The following is a 14211-nucleotide window of genomic DNA, read 5'->3' as shown; positions in this document are numbered from 1 at the left end:
TAAAAAACTTGAGATAAAATACAATCAACAAATGCAACAAAAATCTGTTTAAAATGTTCATAGTTTTAATCTTGAATGAATCTAGTTGTAACAGGTGTTGGTCCAACCGTATTTATCACAACTATTGGTTGGCTGGAGGAATACTTATAGGAAAGAAATTAACACCATACACACTTTAGCATGCCTTGATGGGTTTAATAGCAATTTTGTTGGGAGGATTCTCAATAAGATAAAAAATAAACCCACCACCACACTTAAAAAACAAAAAGAGAATACTGGCTTTGTCACCTTCACTTTCAACAGCAATAACCTACACCAAATCTTGAACATTAAAAAAAAAATCAGGACCTCAATGTCGCCTTTAGAACTAGCAACACTACTTCTAAACTTTTCTGCGAGGGTTGGGGCAAGTCATAGCAACTATTATTTTTCTTGAAGATAACAGTCCGGTTGGAAAATGTGACATATACAGACGAAAGGACAAGGTGTTAACTACATGTGTGGACAATGAATAGCACTGAAATATCGTAACACACTAATTTATTACGGTAGTATACAGGGCAATATGGCCTTCCCGGTGCAAAAAAAAAAAAAAAATGACAACACAAAATGACATGACAAACCTAGGCCTAAAGACCCTCAAAGTAGTCCCCTGCTACTGACACCACACGCTGTCAACGATGTGGGAAGCACTGAATACCATCTGCGTCAGCATTTGCCGCACCATGTGTGAATTGGGTCACCTGTTGGCGCATAGCATTAGCAATGCCCTCTCGTGTTGCAAACCGCCTACCATGTAGTGGTTCCTTAATCTTTCGAATGAGATCAAAGTCACAGAGCGAAATATCGGGAGAGTACGGTGGGTGCTCCAATTCCTCCCATCCCCAACGTCGCAGTAGCTGCCCTACACAATCTGCTTTATGTGGTTTTCCATATTCGTACAGGATTATTGCACTGTCCACAAGATCCGGACGTTTCTCCTGAACGCCACGTCGTACCTGTCGTGCCAGGAAGTCCCTGTAGTACTGTGCGGTCACTGTTCTGCCTTGTGGAACAAAGTGGCAAACAATGACACCCCTGACGTCATACGCGACGATCACCATCAATTTGACTGGGGAAGGATTCTGACAGACCTTCTGCCTCCTTGGTGATCCAGCATGTCGCCACTCCGCGGACTGAAGTTTCAGTTCTGCTTCACATGCCCCGGCCCAAATTCATCGATGGCGATTATTCGTGACAAGAATTGATCGCCGTCCTATTGCCAGCGTGCATAGTGGTCGGAGCATATTGCATAGCGCACCCACCTTTGAACTTCTGTCAGTGCATGCGGTACCCACTGTGTTGCGATTTTGCGCAGTTGCAGCTCATTAAGCAATATCCTGTGGACGGTGTGTTTCTCGATGCCACTTGCCCTCTCTAACTCCAGTAGCGTCCATCGTCTGTCTTCATCCAGGAGCTGCTCGATGATGGCACGTGCCGCGTCGGTCCGCACGCTGACAGGTTGTCCAGAACGTTGCTCATCACTGATTGACACACGTCCTTGCTGAAACTTTCCTACCCACCGTGCTACTGTACGGTATGGTAGGGCAGTATTCCCAAGGGCTTCCACTAATTCACTGTGACATTCCATCGCATTTCTCCCCCGGAGAACGGCTATTTTAATGTAAGCGCGCTGCTCAACACGGGTTACTTCCATCTCGCACGACACTCACCAACTGACTGATTTCACAGCCCTCGCTGCGCTACTACTAGCTATCACAGAGCCATCTGTGGTTCTGCATTCACACTCAGCCCCCGAGCCACTGGAATTTACCAATTAAGGTTAAAATCCCCGACCCAGCTGGGAATTGAACCTGGGACCCTCTTGACCAAAGGCCAGCACACTAACCATTCAGCCATGGAGTCGGACATATAATACAGTAGGGATGTGTTATGGCAAGCCTGTCCACTAGCCAGCGTAGGTGTACTAGTTGGTATGTACTTCTCACACTCATTTCTTTCACAAGTGATTTTTTTTACATAGTTTATGCCCCTGTTGGAGCACTTTAATCAGTCATATACAGTAAAGTCTAATAGTATTAAATAGAGTCAGCTTTTCAGCTTCTTCTTCCACTTCCAAAACTTCTTCATCCTGTCGGATCTGGCTGCCCTTTGGTTGTCAGTAATGGTGTACTTAAAACCAAACCCCATGGCACTACAGCCCTTGAAGGGCCTTGGCCTACCAACCGACAGCTGCTCAGCTCGAAGGCCTGCAGATTATGAGGTGTCATGTGGTCAGCACGACGAATCCTCTCGGCCGTTATTCTTGGCTTCCTAGACCGGGGCCGCTATCTCACCGTCAGTTAGTTCCTCCATTCTAATCACAGAGGCTGAATGGACCTCGAACCAGCCCTCAGGTCCAGATAAAAATCCCTGACCCCTACACCACGGGGCCGGCAATGGTGTACTTACTTCGTTCAAATGTTGTGAGTTTGAATTGTAAGTGTTTGTTCCTTAGAATTCTCTTCTGTTTTCTGCCTTCAATTTGGACCATTGATAAAATTATTTTTTCCTAAATCATTCATGATCTCTGTGAACCAAGTGTTCTTTGTTTTATTTCTCTAGAAGTAACTAAATAACTGTTTCACAAGTGATTAATATGCTGTATTTCAAAATTTGATATTAAAAAAAAAAACTTTATTTTTATTGAAAGGAAATGGAGTTTTATCTTCTGCTGATGCTGTGGAAGACAATATAGAAGCAATGACAATTGATGATTTAAAAGAAGAATCAAAGAAAAGACGTGGAAAAAAATAAGTATTAAAAAGTAGAGTTGATGGGAAAGAAAGTACAAACCCTGTTTTTAGTGTTTTCATTAAACACTGTATTCTGTAAAAACAAGTAGTCTTTCAAAAACATGTCAAAATTTTATCATTTACTAATTTTTTTTTTTTGGTAGTTGCTTTGCGTTGCACCAACACAGGTAGGTCTTATGGCGACGATGGGATGGGGAAGGGCTAGGAGTGGGAAGGAAGCGGCCGTGGCCTTAATTAAGGTACAGCCCCAGCATTTGCCTGGTGTGAAAATGGGAAACCACGGAAAACCATTTCCAGGGCTGCCGACAGTGGGGTTCGAACCTACTACCTCCCGAATACTGGATACTGGCAGCACTTAAGCGACTGCAGCTATCGAGCTCAGTATTTATTCTTTTAGGTTAGAAGCAACACACAGCATGACAGTAGTAAGACTGCTGTTAACAGTGGCTACTACTAGTCAATCTGAGTGTGATTTCTCTTCAGCATTTTATGAGTTTCAAGATTTTATTGCAGCTCTTATGAATAAATATTTCAAATTTGCGACTGATGAATTGTTTAGTTTTTAGAAAGTCTGAAATTGATAGTGCATCAATTTTAAATTCTTGAAGTATTTTGTACTATTCCACAGGGCAGGTTTGAGTAGATATTACGGGTCACGTCTTTCTTCAAGCTTTTATTGTGAATCGCATGTAATCACTGTTTCCGTAAGTCCTTCTGCTTAAGAAACTGGTGGTATGAATAAATGCAGCATTAGTCCAGCATTACAGGTTTTCTAATTTTTTTCCAGTAATTATTTTGTATTAAAAATTAAACAGTGCACAACTTCGTTTGTCAACTAAGTAATTCCCATTAGAAACACAACAAAACAATCGCAAATGAGAAGCGCATACTGTCTACTACTCGTGAGACATCTTTTGGTAGTTGTTTCAGTATACGTTATCCGTATTGGGAAAATCATTATCACTGTAGAACTAGATCTTTGTTAAGTCATGAAAAGGCTGTGGATATCTGTGTATTCTGAAAGCTAAAAAAACAAAAAAAAAAAAAAAAAGCTTTCTGCCGGGAGCTCCCCTTTATGTAGAAATCTACTTTGTTATAAGTAGTGAACCATGCTTCCAGGTACTTGAATTTATCCAATTTATCCACTTACTGGAACCCCATTCTCCCTGCAGATAACGAGGTCTAGTCTTGCTCAAATCTTCACCTAACTTTCTCTTATCTATGTAAATAAAATCGTAACGACTGTATGTCTGTACATTGAATATTTTCGTGAATATTTCATACAGTTACCCATTTCAAATGGAATGATGACCATCTGCATACTTTTAGCTTGTTGTCTGCCGGTTTGTCTGAGTTCTTATAACAGGAAAACTACTGGATATATTTCTATCAAACTTCATATTCAGAACCAATGGATTGGTTTTAGGGCCAATATTATTTCCAAATCTCTGAAAGGACTGGGGGTTTATAGGAAGATTGAAACAGTGATTTTATACTCCCACAAAATGTGCATGACCAACCTTAAAGGAAATCTACAAGCCTTAATGGAAATCAATTTCTAAAATTTTTCTTCATGTGCACCTTTTTGATAGGAGGCTTAATAAGGGAGATATCATTAACAGATGGTTTTGCAGTCTAAGTGCCAGTGGACTTATCCCAAAAGCGGGTGCGTGTAAAGCATATTTCTTATAACTGAAAGACTATTGGAAAATTTAGCCAATCTTCATATTTAGCATCCACCTGTGCAAAGGTAATTTTAACATCTATACCAATTCAAATTTTAGGAAATGACTGGGTATTTATAGGAAACTGAAACAGTGATTTACTCTCACACAAAATTACAAGACCAATCTGAATGGAAATCTTCCACCCTTAAGAAAACTCTATTTTTAAAACTTTTTCTCGTGTACACCTTTTCTATAGGGGGATTAATAAGGGTGATATCATTAAGAGATGGTTTTACAGGCTAAATCCCTGCGGACATAGCCCAAAAGGTGTTGCAGATTTCTTATCTACATAAATAAAATTGTAATGACCGTGTGTCTGTTCAATGAATATTTTGGCATAATTTTTGTACAATTAGCCGTTTCAGGCATAATAATGACCATCTGCATATTTTTTAGCTTTGGTTGCCTGGAAAACTACTGGATATATTTCTACCAAACTTCATATTTAGAATCCACCTGTCCTTGGATGGGCTATAGGTCCAATATTATCCAATATTATTACTTAATTCCCGAAAGGGCTGGGGTTTATAGGAAGAACAAAACAGTGATTCTACACTCTCACAAAATATACATGACCAACCTTAATGGAAATCTACCAGCCTTAATGAAAATAAATTTCTCACATGTGGATAGGTTTAATAAGGAGATATTATTAATGGACAGCCTGCCTGGTGGCCATGATTGTTAAGGCCCTGAAGTCTAAACGGTGTGACATCGAGGTTAGCCGGTTCGAGTCCCGTTGGTCGAAAAAAATTTCACCATCAGAATGTTGGCCGGCAGGGTAGGGGAGGTGGTGGTATACAATTTCTAATCACTAGATTGTGTGCCAAAAGCCTGGATTAAATTCCAAACCTCTCCTCAGTGCTCATATGGAGTGAGGGCAAATGACGCTGTTGATGGTGATTCGTCCGTCGGATGAAGACGTTAAGCCTTGAACAGACCCCTTGGTGCTATTCGACAGGAGTAGGCTATGTGCCGGCACCGGGTTTCACCCTCTCCCTACTATCATATATCACGTCATTCAGTTCATCTCATTAACTCCTCTGATGACGTTGACATGAGGAAGGGCATCTGGTCATAAAAACCCGCCACGACAGATTCATCTCACCTCATACCTGACCCTGTTACGGAAACGGGACAAGGGTTGGACAAACAACAAACAATATTATTAACGGACAGTTTTGCAATCTAAGTGCCAGTGAACTTAACCCAAAAGCAGGTGCATATAAAGCATATTTCTTATAACTGGAAAACTACTAGAAATATTTTAACCAAACTTCATATTTAGCATCTACCTGTCCAAAAGTAGATTTTCAAGTCCATACCATTTCATATTTCCAGAAGTAACTGGGGGCATATATAGGAAACTGAAACAGTGATTTCACTCTGCCACAAAATATACAAAACCAACCTGAATAAAATCCACTAGCCTTAATGGAAATTCAACCTCTAAAACCTTTTTCTCATGTGCACCTTTTCATTCGGTTTTACGGGCTAAGTCCCAGCGGACATAGTTCAAAAGGTGTTGCACATAGAGGAGATTTCTTATCTATATAAATAAAATCATGTGTCTGTACATTGAATATCTCATTAACAGACGGTTTTACAGGCTAAGTCTCAGCGGACCTAGTCCAAAAGATGTTGCACACAAAGCAAATTTCCTATTTACATAAATGAAATCGTAATGACCGTGTCTGTAGATTGAATATTTTGGCTAAATTTTCGTACAGTTATCCGTTTCAGACGTAATAATGACCATCTGTATATTTTGTAGCTTTGGTGCCTGTTTGAGTTCTTATAACAGGAAAACTACTTCTACAAAACTCCATATTTAGAATCCATGTGTCCTTGGGTAGGTTTTAGGGCCAATGTGATTTCTAAATCCCTGAAAGAACTTGGATTTTAGAGGATGAACAAAACAGCAATTTTACAAACCCACAAAATCTGCATGACCAACCTTAATGGAAATCTACCAGCCTTAATGGAAATCAACTTCTAAAACCTTTTTCTCATGTGCACCTCTTCGTTAGGAGGTTAAAAAGGGAGATATCATTAACGGACGGTATTGCAGTGTAAGTGCCAGCGGACTTAGCCCAACAGTTGGTGTGTGAAAAGCATATTTCTTATAACTGGAAATATAGTGCAAATATGTTAGACAAACTTCATATTTAGCATCCATCTCTCCAAAGGTAGATTTTAAGGTCCATACCATTTCAAATTACTAGAAATGACTGGGAGTTTATAGGAAACCGAAACAGTGATTTTGCTCTCTCACAGAATACACAAGTCCAACCGAAATGGAGTTCTAGCAACCTTAAAGAAAATCTATTTCTAAAACTGCTTTCCCATTTACATCTTTCCGATAGAAGAATAAATAAGGAAGATATTATTAATGGACAGTTTTGCAGTCTAAGTTTCAGCGGACTTAGCCAAAAAGCGGGTGCAATTTGTAAGCTACTCATTCAGGATTATGTTTCCAGGTGCACATGATGTGAAGATATCACTTGAAATTAGAATTTATAGAATGATTATTCCCAAAATATATTGGATAATTAGGTCTAATAGAAGACTGTATAATCAGAAATGTTCAAGAATATGTTATTTCCATTAATTTATGCCTTATACATATTTATTGTACGACAGATAATAACTGAGATACTTACGAAAAATTGGGCTCTTAGCAGAAGTCCCATGGAACACTTGGTGCACATCACTTCAAGGTGGGTTAACAGGAATAACTAAAGAGACATTTTACTATTTTCAATAGAACAGATAATAAGGGAGGTTATCGTCAACAATGGGTTTTTTGAGTCTTCAGCCCTAGCACCACTCCAATGGTAAACAAACAACAATATGTAACTGAGAAGCAGGAAGAATTTTGCGTAACTTCTGATCAGGAATTGTACCGTACAATAAACTTTGCAGCAGTCCTCATTGTGTCTCATTTTATGTTGCACCAACACAGACAAATCTTATAGTGATGATGGAATAGGAAAGGGCTATGTCTGGGAAGAAGTGACCATTGACCTTAAAGTATCTACCTGGTGTGCAAATAGGAAACAATGGGGAACATCTTCAGGGCTGCCGACAGTGGGGTTCGAACCCACTATCTCCCAAATACAAGCATGACCCAAATAGTGTAGCCAACTCGCTGTAGGGCAGAATCAAGATCATTTAATACTTTAATTCTTCACACACCCTGGTTAATCTAACCAAAATTTACTAATTTAACTGTATCTATACAATGATACAAATGAAATTTAGAGTGAAAATGCATCAATAGGTATGTTAAGAAGGAATTAATGCATTCATTCATATCTGCAAAGACCATTAAGAATATTAGAGGAGTTGAAGCTAGTAAGGGTGTACTATCACTACCTCTCGGCCCTAACTGGAACAGAGGCATTAGCTTTATTTCAAACACCATTGGCCTTACGAATTAGACTGGTGCAGATGGAAAATCAAACTCAAGAAAGGCAGATAAATCAATAATATACACTGTAATTATTATCACTACCATTTTATTTATGATCTATTCTAAACCCTAAAAACTAAAAAAAAAAAAACTAAACCCCCTTGCACTACAGCCCTTGAAGGGCCTTGGCCTACCAAGCGACCGCTGCTCAGCCCGAAGGCCTGCAGATTATAAGGTGTCGTGTGGTCAGCACGACGAATCCTCTCGGGCGTTATTCTTGGCTTTCTACACCGGGGCCGCTATCTCACCGTCACATAGCTCCTCAATTCTAATCACGTAGGCTGAGTGGACCTCGAACCAGCCCTCAGGTCCAGGTAAAAATCCCTGACCTGGCCGGGAATCGAACCCGGGGCCTCCGGGTAAGAGGCAGGCATGCTACCCCTACCCACGTATTTAAAAACTGAAAAAGAAAATCTAGGATGCAATAATACAAAAATACTTTGAAAGACAATGTGACAATTCAGTCTGCTCCACTAATGATCATGATTCATGAACTACAGCTGAAATAATAATAATAATAATAATAATAATAATTATTATTATTATTATTATTATTATATTATTATATTATATAATAATAATATTTATTATATTTATTATATTATTATTATTATTATTATTATTATTATTATTATTATTATTATTATTTTCTTTTTTAACCTCAGATTAACAAGTAAGGAAAATGGCAATCCTGCAGTGTTCAGGGTTATGACCATCACCCATTTTCTTCCTTTGACTTTATTTCCAACCTTTTCTGTCTGGTCCTGTCGCCTTATTCTGCACACTTCTTCCCTGAGAATGTTAAAGGACTACTCCTGTTTATGCTTCAACAATGACTCGGCGACGTGTAGATAACCTCCTCGTGGTGTATCTGGGCAACAGACTGCTTATGCAGGACGGCTGAGAGTCTACATAAATAGGCGATGGAACTAGATCCTGGATCGCTCATGGTCAATCAAAGTTACATCAGAAGATGAAACCAAAACCTACCAAAGGCACTTATCAGAGCCAACTGACAAGGAAACTTGAAACCAGCGATCACATTCCACAGATAAATGCAGAAGGCCTGTCAAAGGACAAATGTGAATACCTTAGTGAACTAGCTGATGACCTGAAAATTGACATCCTAACAATACAAGAAACTCATTTAACAGAGGAAGATTTGGAAAGCAGAGGTAAGATTGCAGGATACAAAATTATAGCGAGTCCTTTCTCACCTGTTCTTGTTCTTGCTTCCGAATTTGGCCAACTGTGGACCGCGTGAAACTTAATGCTTTCTGGCCAGTCTTCTTCTTTTCTCTTCCCAGAACTTCTTCATTCGTTCACTCCTTATTTTTCTCTGCTCCTCAGATATTACAAATTTGGGCCTGTTCTTCCACTGCTCTTCATGAAATTTGTGGTCATCTACTCGAGTTCTGAACTTCTTTCTGTTGAGGATCAATTCTGGTGTTATTTTAATTTCTTCTGCGTCCTTCTTAACCTCCTCCACCCATTTCATTGTTCTCCTCAATCCAATTATATATTTAAATATCCTTTTAGTCAGGCGGTTGTCATTCATTCTGACGAGATTTCCATAAAATTTCAGTCTTTGTTTTCCCTTCGTGTCCGCAATCTTTTCAGAATACTTGTAAGAGATCCTCATTTCTCCTTTTCCTCCATGTACCATCCGTCGTTTTCTGAGGTCCAAGAATTTTCCTCTCCTTCTTCTCAATTTCTTTAAGTTCCCAGAAATAATATTTGCAACATTTCAGAAGTGAACTCCCAAAGAATTAAAGATATAGAAATAATCACTGCCAAACTAGATCATTTGACTATCGCATCAGTTTACAAACCACTTCACTCCAACTGGCCAACTCCACCACTGCCTTCACTGTATATACGTAGGAGACTTTAACAGTCGTCACACATCCTGGGCCTACCCAAACAATGATGAAAATGAAGAAAAAATGGCTATGTGGTGTGATACCCAAGACCTGTATCCCAGTTTTGATGCTAAAGCAGAGAAAACATTCTTCTAGATTCTTCTAGATGGCAATCTGACACCAACCCTGATCTGGTTATTGTTTCCACATATGAAAGAAAACTCCCCCTAGACCACACAAGAAAAGTCCTTCAACATTTTCCAAGAAGCCAACACAGACCCACTCTTATCAATATAGGTCTTGAAATACCAGTTGTCAGATCCATACATAAGCCAAGATGGAACTTCAAGAAGTCAAACTGGGACCAGTACAGATCAGAAGTAGATAGTAATCTGAGATGGATTCCCCCAAAGATAGAAAATTACAAGAGGTTTCTAGTCGTTGTCATCGGTGCAGCTAAGTGAAACATCGCCCGGGGATTCAGGAAGCAGTATATTTCATGCTGGGATAAAACTACCCAAAAAATATATGATAGTTATCAGGAAACTGATGATCCTGAAATGGGAAAAAGGATATTAGAAGATCTGAGTAAAGGAAGAAAAGAGAAATGGAGGGATCTAACTTCTCAGCTGAGCTTTACACACTCCAGCAGAAAAGCATGTACCCTCCTTAGGAAACTTGGCGCTCCTTCAAACATACGCAAAGAGGAGCCAGGAATAACACCAAATGAAATGACACTACATATCAAATAAAGAGCAGAAAAAAATTCCAATAGACCCCACGACGAAGAAACACATTGAGAGAGAGATTAAGAAATTGGACAACAGCCTCCAAAATGACTCTACTCTTGCTAATTCATTCAGCCAAGAAGAAAATGAGAAAGCCATCAACATGCTAAAAATGACAAAGGCCGCAGGTTCAGATGGTATTTTCCCTGAATTCATAAGATATCTTGGGAAGCACGGAAAAATATGGCTCAAGAACTTCTTCAGTGACGTATTAGAGACTGGAATCATTCTCCCGGAGTTCAAGATGGCTCACACCATGGCAATGTGGTGTGATAGCCAAGACCTGTATCCCAGTTTTGATGCTAAAGCAGAGAAAACATTCCATTCTTCTAGATGGCAATCTGACACAAACCCTGATCTGGTTATTGTTTCCACATATGAAAGAAAACTTCCCCTAGACCACACAAGAAAAGTCCTTCAACATTTTCCAAGAAGCCAACCAGCAGATGATCCCTCAACACCAACATACCAGGCGGGTTTCAGAATCAAACAAAGCTGCTGTGAACAAGTATTAGCATTAACATAATATACTGAGGCATGATTCCAGAAGAAGCTAAAGACATCTGTCGCTTCTGTTGACCTGACAGCGGCATATGATGCAGCATGCCTGGATGAACTACTATTCAAAATTGAAAAGCATACACGCTGCCGAAAACTTACAGCCCTTCTGAAAAACATGCTGACAAATCGGTACTTCAAGGTCGGCATACGGCAAAAGACAAGCAAGTCTTTTACAGTAAAAAATGGACTACCTCAAGGGTCTGTATAAGCCCCACTACTTTTCAACTTGTATACCAGTGACATGCCTGACACCATCAGCAAGAAATTCTGCTATGCAGACGATTTAGCCATTGCTGTCCAAACTGTCACATTAGAAGAGGGGGAAAGCATTCTCTCCAATGACTTGGAAACCATGAATGCCCAAATCTGGTTAAGACAGAAGTATGCTTATTCCATCTGTGTAACCAAATAGCTCACCAAAAGCTCAACATTGTGTTCTGCCAACAAAGAATTAAACAAAATATCAACCCCAAGTACCTTGGCATCTCCTCAGACCGTTCTTTAACATACAAAAAACACCTGGAAAATACATGTCAGAAACTTAAGTCAAGAAACAACATCATGAAGAAACTAGCTGGTACGACAAGGGGAGCTGATGCATCCTCACTACGCACTATTGCCCTCACCTTGGTTTATCCAGTGGCTGAATATTGTGCCCCGGTGAGGCAACATAGCGCTCATACTACGAAGATTGACGTCCATTTGAACGAATATATGAGAACCATAAGAGGCACACTAAAATCCACCCCAATCCCGTGGCTACATACTATCATTAACATACTACCTCCGGAACTGAGACGACAGGAAGCAACTATACGCGAGTGAGAAAAGTTACACCATCCTGATCATCCACAGAATCTCCCAATCCATGAGGTTCTTACAGACCTATCCCCTTCTCGTCTTAAATCAAGGAACCCAATATGGCATGACATAACTGGCTTCAATACCCAGGAAAAATGGCATCAAAGCTGGCGCTCTGCATGTGTGAAACACCAAGGCATCCAAGACCCCAGAACTGGACTCCCAAGATTTCACCCGAAGAGACACCAATGGACTAAACTCAACCGTTTAAGAACAGGTCACGCTAGATGTAATGCCAGGCTACATAAGTGGGGACTTGGAGAATCCCCTGTCTGTGACTGCGGAGCCCCTTTCCAGTCAGTGCAACACATTATTGAGGAGTGCCCTCTGAGGAAGTATGATGGACCAGCCCAAGATGTCATCAGTGCTACACCCCCCTTCTTAGTATGGCTACAGCAACTGGACACTGATTTGTAAATGCGAACGCTACCAACATTCTTGTCCTTGTATATATTGTAAATTTTCTTTTTCTTTTGTATACTTGCCATACGATAAATAAATAAATATATATAAATAAATAAATAAATAAATAAATAAATAAATAAATAAATAAATAAACAAACAAACAAATAAATAAATAAATAAATGACTCATTCAAATTGAGTGACCAAATCTTAAGTTTAGAAAACCTATCAGTGTTAGTATGACGTAAAGTAAAATTATTATTTATTAACAAATACATTGCAACTGGGAAATATCCCGGTGGCAATGATCACTTACAGTTGTGTGATGATAACGTAAAGTTAAACCATAATTACCCAACAACAACAACAACAACAACGACGACAACAACAACAACGTAAGTACACTTGCAGTGTTATTTTGATATATACAGTATTTGAGATTATTTTTTACTTCTCATGCTAAAAAGAATATAAGAAAGATGAAAATGTCTGAGGTACAAAGAGTTAGGAACAATAAGCACAAATGAGAAACAGTGCTGAAAATGAAGGTAACAGCCTCTCATTAACATTAACTGATAGGGGAAAGGAAGTGCACTGAACCCTGAAAAAATGAAAAGAAAATGCTAAAGAATGGAAAGGGTCAAAAAGCAGGAAATAGAATGTACTTTATACACTCAAGAGTACAAAAAGAACAAAAGTTAATAAAGGAAGGGTAGAAAGGAAACAAAGAAAAGGAAAAGAGCTTGGTACACATAAGTAGAAGATATGCTAGACTCAGCTGGGTCCTCGTGTTTGCAACACACATCACAAGCTGTGAGCCTCTGTGTGAGAGAGAGTAAGTATAGAATATGGATGTATGAGTAAGAGGAAAATAAAAGAAGGAAAACAAAAATAGATTGCACACTGCTTGAAAATAAATTCTTGGCTAAAAGAACTAACTCCAGAAACAGGAGGAGAAATAGGTACAGGAAGATTACGAACAAAAGAAAAAACAGTAAATGACATCACTTAATGGGTAACTTTGCAACATCAATTGTTATATCACACCTGTCTTTTGGTAGAACGCATAAATAATAGACAGGTAAATGAATCCTACGCACAAAGGTCAACAACTGTTTTCCTTAGACAGTCACTTGGTATCAACTTAGAACTCAGTAGCCCTGAAGACTGTTTTCCATGGTTTCCCATTTTCACATCAGGAAAATGCTGGGACTGTACCTTAATTAAGGCCATGGCCAATTCCTTCCCACTCCTAGCCCTTTCCTATCCCACTGTCGCTGTAAGATCTATCTGTGTTGGTAGCCTTTCATAAATAATACGAGAGGCTAAGTACTCTATTATCCAGTTATTAGTGTATTAACATGTCGACCTGGAATATTCCTGTATGAGGTCTATTTTACTAAACATTTGTAAGTATTCATATTCCCAGAATAAATGGGTGAACTGGTCATGTGGCTAGGGACGTGCAGCTGTGAGTTTACATCTGGGAGATAGTGGGTTCGAACCCCACTGTCAGCTGCCCTGAAGATGGTTTTCCATGGTTTCCCATTTTCATACCAGGGAAATACTTACCTTAATTAAGACCACGGCCACTTCCTTCCAACTTCTAGGCCTTTCCTATCCCATCGTCGCTATAAGACCTATCTGTGTTGGTGCGACATAAAGTAATATTATTATTTATTAACAAATACTGCATTGCAATTGGGAAATATCCCGGTGGCAATTATCACTTACAGTA

The 14211-nt window shown here is 39.4% G+C and overlaps 1 protein-coding gene across 1 annotated transcript in view; it reads right to left on the bottom strand.

Annotated features, from left to right (window-relative positions):
* wun (wunen) overlaps positions 1–14211 on the bottom strand; it is a 107609-nt gene that overhangs the window by 60152 nt on the left and 33246 nt on the right. The gene's annotated exons all lie outside the window — the stretch shown is intronic.

The sequence above is a fragment of the Anabrus simplex genome, chromosome 5 (genome assembly GCF_040414725.1).
Source record: "Anabrus simplex isolate iqAnaSimp1 chromosome 5, ASM4041472v1, whole genome shotgun sequence".
NCBI classification, from domain to species: domain Eukaryota; kingdom Metazoa; phylum Arthropoda; class Insecta; order Orthoptera; family Tettigoniidae; genus Anabrus; species Anabrus simplex.
This window is presented reverse-complemented; position numbering and strand designations above follow the sequence as displayed.